Consider the following 7979-nt stretch of genomic DNA (forward strand, 5'->3'; position numbering starts at 1 on the left):
ATACACAATGGAGAAAACATGGATATGAAATATATATCGGTTAGAGCAATACAACCTTGATTTTTGTACATATACTAAATATAACCTCTATGATTCAGTATAAAAAAAGAGACATACAATTGGAATGTTGAATACGATGAAGGTTCACACACCACACATATGATTTGAATGCACAAGTGGAGATTACGGTCCCAATCCTTACCACAAGTGGAATGTATATGCCTCAAGACTATTTGCCTTGGTTACAATCTTTACTAACTGGGTTGAAAGAAACAATAGAAAAATAGAGAAAATAGAAAAACACAGAACAAAGGAACTTGATTGTTGTATAGTTGTGGAGTTTTGACCACACAAACAACCCCTCATAGATCTCTATCTTCTCTTCTTTGCTCTTGCTCTCATGCTCACACTCTAACTCTTCGTTTGCGTTTTTTTTTTTGCTTTTTTTCTATCACGCACTCTCTATGTATACTCTAACTTGCTTACCCGTACTCTCTATCTCTATGTTGTTCTCTTATAGTTGTGTTATTTTGCAATGTCTATATCTATATTTGCATTACACATACACACACACACACATAAATATATATAAGCATAGATTAACCCATGCATGAAATTCGTAATATTCGACATCCGTAAAATTTGAGAATACAAAATAACCGCAAGAATATTACAGAACCATTCGTTTATTTATTTATTATTTAAAAAAATAATTTTATATATTATATATAAAAATATTATTACGCTAAGGTCCCCCTTTTAATGTCAAGAGAGTAAAAAGTGGGGAATTAATGAACCTTTTTATTTATTATTTATTTATTTATTAAAAATAAAACAAATACTTTAAAGTTTTTCATGTATTATAAGAATATTATTAGTGTGAGGTCCCCTGTTTAATGTGAGATCAAAATATAAAATTTGGTGAGAACCTTTTTTTTTATTCTATTTATTTTACATATATTTTATTTATTTGTTGTTTTATTAAAAATTAAAATATATACATCTAAGTTTGATCAATATTATTAGTGTGAGTTCCCCTTTTTAATGTGGAATAAAAATATAAAATTTATGGGAACCTTTTGTTTAGTTAATTTATTTACATTTATTTATTTATTTTTCGTTTTATTAACAAAATCAAACAAATACATTTAAGTTTTATATATATTATAAAAATATTATTAGTATGAGGTTCCCTTTTAATAACTGAGAAACATATCAATTTTTGTGGGAGAGTAAAGTGGGAAATTAATGAACCTTTTATTTATTAGTAATTATTTTTTTATATTTATTAAAAATAAAATAAATACTTTTAACTTTTAAGTTTTCCATTTATTGTATAAAAATATTATTTAGTGTAAGCCTCCTTTTAATGTCAAGTTAAATGTCCCATATTTAATGTGAAAGTCTCTTTGTTATATGATGTATATTAGAAACTAAAAAGTAGGAACTCTTTCTTTTTCTTTTTTTTTAACGAATATTTTTTCATGTATTCTTATGCGTATTCGTATGGTAACCCCCACGAATGTGAATATGTCAATCTATGTATATAAGTATAACTATTACTTTCCGGTCCTGAGTCGATCCTTAGTCAAGTCTTGGATTTCTTTTTTTCCAAAAAAGTAAATAAATAATCTTAGATTTTCAATTAAAATCCGATGCACTGCATCGGATTTACTCTATACATAGAATCCACTGAAGTGCATCTTAGTTGATTTGGTGCTTAGCTAGCTTTTGGCTTTGATCTGGCTCTAATAAGTTCTATGTTCCACTTCAGGGAAAAAAACCCTACAGTTCTCCCCCTCCATCTCAAGTGGGGGGCACAACTAGGTTTGCCATTTGTTTGCAAACCTCAAGTTTCTCCCTTGACAAACACTTTGACATCATGTTGAAGCCATTCTCATTGGTGTGTATCTTCTCAATGTGGATTTCCTTTTCTTCAAGCACATCTTGAGTCCAAATGTATCTTACACCAATATGTTTTGACTTAGAGTTCTTGCATAAATGTATAACACTCTCACCATCACAATACAAATGATACCCTTCTTGCATCAACCCCAACTCATGTAGAAATCTCTTCAATTCTTTGCAAACTTATGTGGCAACAATATACTTAGCCTCCATTGTGATAATGCTAATGCACATTTTTGTAGTCTTGACTGCCAAGAGACAGCTCCCCCCTTGAAAGATCATTAAATACTCTAATGTAGATTCCTTGGAATCAATATCACTAGCCATACCCATCTAATACAGTTGTGATACCTCTTAGATATCGCATAATCCATTTCACTGCTTCCCAATTATCTTTGCTAGGGTTCGAGAGAAAATGACTTACAACTCCAACTACATGACTAGTCTCCGGCCTCGTGCATACCATAACATGCATCACATTGCCGGCTCTAGAGGCATATGGTATTTGTTTCATTCTTTCTTGCTCTTCCTCACTTGTGGGGCACTTTGCTTAGCTGAGTTTAAAATGGCCCACAAGTGGAGTGTTGCCTAACTGCTCAGTCCTTGGTTATCTTCATCCCGAGGATTTGCTTAGCTAGTCCCAAGCCTTTCATAGCAAAGGATTTGTTGAGCTCTCTTTTCAACTTCTCAATCTTGTTGGTGTCTCAACCAACAATCAACATAATATCTTCTACATATTGGAGTAGAATGACAAAATCACCATCTAACAACTTCTTAACAAACACAATGGTGTGTGTTTGTCCTATTATACCCATGGTTCAACATAAAGGAGTCAAAAAATTTGTACCAAAGTTTCATATCTCATTTTAGGTTGAACAAGCTCTACTTTAACCTGCATACAAAGTTTTCTTGTCCTTTGACTCCAAAACCCTTCATGTGGCACCATGTAAACCTCCTCTTCCAAATTGCCATGAAGGAAGGTAGTTTTTACATCAAATTATTCAATTTCTAGATCGAGAGTGGCCACAATTCCAAGGACAACTCTGATTGAGGATGTCTTCACCACTGGTGAGAAAATCTCCCCAAAATCAATGCCCTTTTCTAGTCAAACCCCTTCACAACCAATCTTGCCTTGTTGTTATCCATATAGGTGTACGGGAGGGTTAAGATGTAATGTGTATAATCTAAGGTGTGTAATATGTATGAGTGTGTGAGGATGAGTATGTGTATGGACACATGCACATTTATGTGCATGTGTACAAGAATGCGTAATAGTCGTATTTATAACGGTCATGTGACTGTTAGATTAGATGTATTAGATAAACCCCTTATGGGGCATGTAGTGAATATACATTTTTCCCCTCTCATTTTGGTGTCATTTTCTATTTGTCTTTCTCTCTCGCTCTCTCTCTAACGTAACTCCCCTTGGGAGGGGGATGAAGCCATTCTAGGCTTCACCCCCCACCCATGAACACTTGTATCTTAGCTATAAGCATTATTACTCAGACTTGAGCCTGGGTAAAAGCATGCAAGTGGAAACACTATTATAGCTAATTAGATGCTAAAATGGCCATAACTATTTAGGTAGTTGTTTAGCTAGGTTTTTGTGGGCAAATCATAAGGACCATTTACGAATTTTTATGCTTTATTACTTAAATACATGTCATTTATGATGGTGAATAGGTAATTTATGGGAATACTAAAAATTTTGAACTTTGGTTTTTCACGTAGTGGAAGTTGGGGAACAGTGCTCTCATCTAAACTCGATTGGAATGTCACCAAAGTTCTGTTAATCCTAAGTTTGAGTTCGAAATCGAAATACATGGAGTACTCCAAACACGAACGCAAATGAAGCTCTTGCAACAACACAAAAACATTGATATTGACATTGCACCTTCAAAGCAGCAAACCACCACCAAATCAATCCTCGTCCAGGTATGTATTAGTTACACATTAAAATATCTTTTTTTTTCCTTTTTGATAACTGTAATTATTATGCCTATTCATTTTTAATAAAAAACGATTATGGTGAAGTCGTTAGAGTCCTAAACAAGGATGTCTCAAAGATTGGGGTGTAGTAGTAGGTTTGTTTTTTATTGACAAAAATTCTGAGTAGGGTTGATTTCATACATATTTCAGATTAGCGCTTTTGATTTCCTTCAGCGATTGATTTCTAATTAGGGTTTCTGATTAAGGTTTCTTATTAGGGTTCTGATTTTTTAAGAGGTTGAGTTTTGATTACTATTGAAAATTTCATATTTACTGTTGGATTTTGCACCAATTCACATTTTTTATTTCAATGGTTGTGTGTCTCCAAACTTCCCCCAAACTTGATTTAGGATTTGGGTGAATGTGGCTGATTTTTTATTTTTGATTCATTCTTACCCATTATGATTCTAAATACACATGTCCCAGTAGAGCAGAGGTAACATGTATTGATTTTTTATTTCAAGGGGCGTGGTCCTCTATATCCTAGAGTACTGAACTTTTCAAAGTTTTGCAAGACAAAGGAGGACTTTAACAACATATATGGTCTCTTGCTAGAGGTTATTGACCCTGCGATTCTAAGAGGTAAATTGATTAGTGATGTAGATTGGTTATGATTCTATAAAGTGCCTAGAGTGAACGCTGTCGTAGTGTATTTCGTACACTACGTGAAAAAGTAAAAAATAATATAAACGATTTAATTACATATAAATAAATAAAATAAGAATATCAAAATATTTATCACGTGCATAGGGCAAGATTCGAACCTTGTACCTCCACGTAACCAAACCTCAACTTTACCATTATGCTACCTTATCTTTAGTGTTCTATAAATAGATTTAATAACTATAAGTGCTTTATTTGCGCCTACCTTTATTAAAAGGTAAACCATGCATTTTTAGAGTGCGTGAATATTTTATAGAAAAACGCAAGCAACTAAAAAGTGACTCATGCACATCTAGCGTGCATGAGCACTATATTTAGCAAATAAAAGCAAGGATTAGAAAAGCATCACATGCACATTTAGTGTGCATGAACATATGAGAAAAAGCATGTAGCTATGCTTAGTCTCTCCCATCACTACATAAGGATGGGGAGCACAATGTAATAGGTGTGTGAAATATTTGGGAAATTGGATATATTTCCTAAAACACCAATTAATAAAATATACTCGTGGGATTCACGAAGTTTAAGATAATCTATCTCTTTCAATCTAAATTCATATTCTTACATAAATATTGATTAAATTAATACTTGTGGGATTCACAAGGTTTGATCTCTTTTCTCAATCTACTCTAATCTATTCTAAATTATTTCAATTTATTACTACGATTTAGATAAACTAAAACAATTATACTTGTGGGATTCACAAGTTTCTATATCTCTTTCTTATAATCTATTCATATTCATAACTAGATTAGCCTCAAATTCTTCCTCCTCCTAGTCCAAAACCCCGGTGGTTCCCACCCGACTCACGCAAACGATCCGGAGCCGAAAGGCACGACACAGTTGGTGAACCCGACGTGAAGGCGGGTGGCAAGGAGATGGAGAATCAACAAGAGGCGATGAACATGATGATAATGATGTTCGAGACAATGCTACAAGAACAACGCGAGATGTCGGAGATCACGACAGTAGTACAACGGCTCGTGCAACAGAACGGGCAATTCGATGGAAAGGACGTGTCACGCTATCTACGTGACTACAAAATGGAGATGTTGCGATATGGTATCTCAGAAAGATTGCAAGTGTTATCTTTCAACCGGGTGGCTACGGATGAGCTTCAAGAGAGAATCCACGAGATACGACAACAAAGCCCGATGTGGGAGTCCTTTGAAGAAGCTATACGAGACACATATGACTATCTAAGACCGAAGCGGACGAGGACATGGTCCACGAACGGCGGTCAACAGTGGGTGAAAAGCGGCCACCGACTACCACCGAAGGAGAGCTTGATGCGGAAGGGTTCGGAGATGCATGAAAAGTCGCAAGTCGACATTGAAGGGGAGCTTAAAACCGAACCAAAGTCGAGGCCAACAAAGGACGAGGAGGAGGAAGATCGAGGACGAAAGGGTATCCCCACACCGGTTCCAGAGACTTCGGCGGCTGTGCCCGTGCACCAACGTGAGACCGGAGAGACGGAATGTGTCGGTGGAAAAGTGGAGGAGCCGAAAGGCACGACACAGTTGGTGAACCCGACCCCGGTGGTTCCCACCCGACTCACGCAAACGATCCGGAGCCGAAAGGCACGACAACGCAAGGTGAATCTCAAGCATGTACGATTGGATCTATATGACGACTTCATTACGCTCCACCAAAAAGTACATCAAGAGATCCTAGTAAACAATGAGTTGTCCATTGCCTTCATTAGAGCTTTTGTATACGAGTATTGCAAAACAACGAAGGAAGCAATGGACCCTGAAATGTACAAGGTAGCTTGCAGTATTTGTGGTGAGGCATTGGTAGAACGATGCTAGAAGATGGATAGCTTGCAACAAAAAATGGCAAGATTCTGGAGCATGGCAATTGTTGGCATAAAAGGCCTACTCCTTCCAATTTGTATCCGTCCGACTATGAACTCTTCAATAAGTTAGAGCTTAGTATATAAGCGAATACCTAACATTGTATAGTGAGAGGAGAGTAATAGAGAGAGAGAGAGAGAGAGAGAGAGAGAGAGAGAGAGAGAGAGAGCTCTACGTGGAATTATTTGCTAGCAAACAAGAATCTGCCTGAGCTTTCCATGGAAATGGCAAAGCAAGGGAGAAATCGCATGTACGTGGTGATGTTTCTACTTTCAAAGACCCCCTAAACCCTAAACCCAGATGCAAAAAAGGACCCTGCTTTAGCAAAACCTGCAAGAGAGAGCGAGAGAGAGAGAGAGAATGGGTTGTGATTCTCTCTTCTTTCTTCTTAGAGAGAGTCCCTCCTCCCACACAACACACATTTTCTCTCTATTCTTCTTTTTCTTTTGCTCTTCCAACCGCCACCAAATTAGATTAGGTTTCGTGGGTTCAGGCTAATTAAAGCCCCCTTAGACCTGCGTAACGAACAACCACTTCCTTCCTTCTAGTTCTGCTGAGCCTCCCACTCTTGAGATGTGTGCAGCCTATGAACACGCCTTCTATTCACTCTTGCCATGTCGCGGCTCCAACACACCTCCTGTCATAGTGATTTTGTTTACGGGGCTTGTGGACCCCCTAGGTTGTTCACGATTTCGGGTTTCCACATAAAATCATGCGTCGCTATCGCTTGTGTTTTCTGCTTTCTCTTCTTTTGCCTAAGCACTATTCATTCTCGATTTCCACACCCGAACATACGAACGAGCGACCGGTTGTGGCCGGTCACGATTCTCAACATAACCCTCCTCATCAAGCTTGTCATCGGAAATGATATTCAGCAGAATATCCGGTACATGTCTTACATCCTTCAATACAAGTTTACAACCTGTATAAGTGGCCTTAATTACATTCCCTATATCAACAACCTTTGTCACACCATGGTTTGCCATTTGGACTTTACCAAAGTTACCACCAACATATGACACAAACATCTCTCCATCGGTAATACGCAAGGATTCCGAGTCAATTATCCAATCAGTTTGTTGGCATGCTAAATTGACACAAGCATCATCACAAACATGATAGTATCACCATAGCAGGACTTACTCTCCTTTCATCGTGCTTTTTCATTAAGAAGGTTCGACTTAAGCGTGTCCAATGTTAGGTCTACTTGTTGTTCTGAATTTCCAAGTGTTACCACAAGGACATGAGCATATCTAACAAAACGAATTTAAAAAAATATCATTTCACCTACCACAAAACAACCTCTCTATGAAAGACATCATGTTGCTCATCAAGAGAAATAATATCATTTGAAATTTTTGAGGGACTCAGAAATAACTTTTTGAGCATAAAGAGTAGATGTCATTCTTATAAACTCTCTAGGACGAGGAGTTCCATGTGTGTGAGTTAACTTAAATTATATGTAGTTTATTTTTCAACGTTGACATCCACAACAACACACATACCCAACACAACAACCAACATGAGAACCACCATTATCACCATCAATGCCTTTGGGCGCAG

Source organism: Azolla caroliniana, unplaced genomic scaffold (assembly GCF_043228905.1).
Source record: "Azolla caroliniana isolate FFs.n. ecotype wild unplaced genomic scaffold, voAzoCaro1.0.p SCAF_20, whole genome shotgun sequence".
NCBI lineage: Eukaryota > Viridiplantae > Streptophyta > Polypodiopsida > Salviniales > Salviniaceae > Azolla > Azolla caroliniana.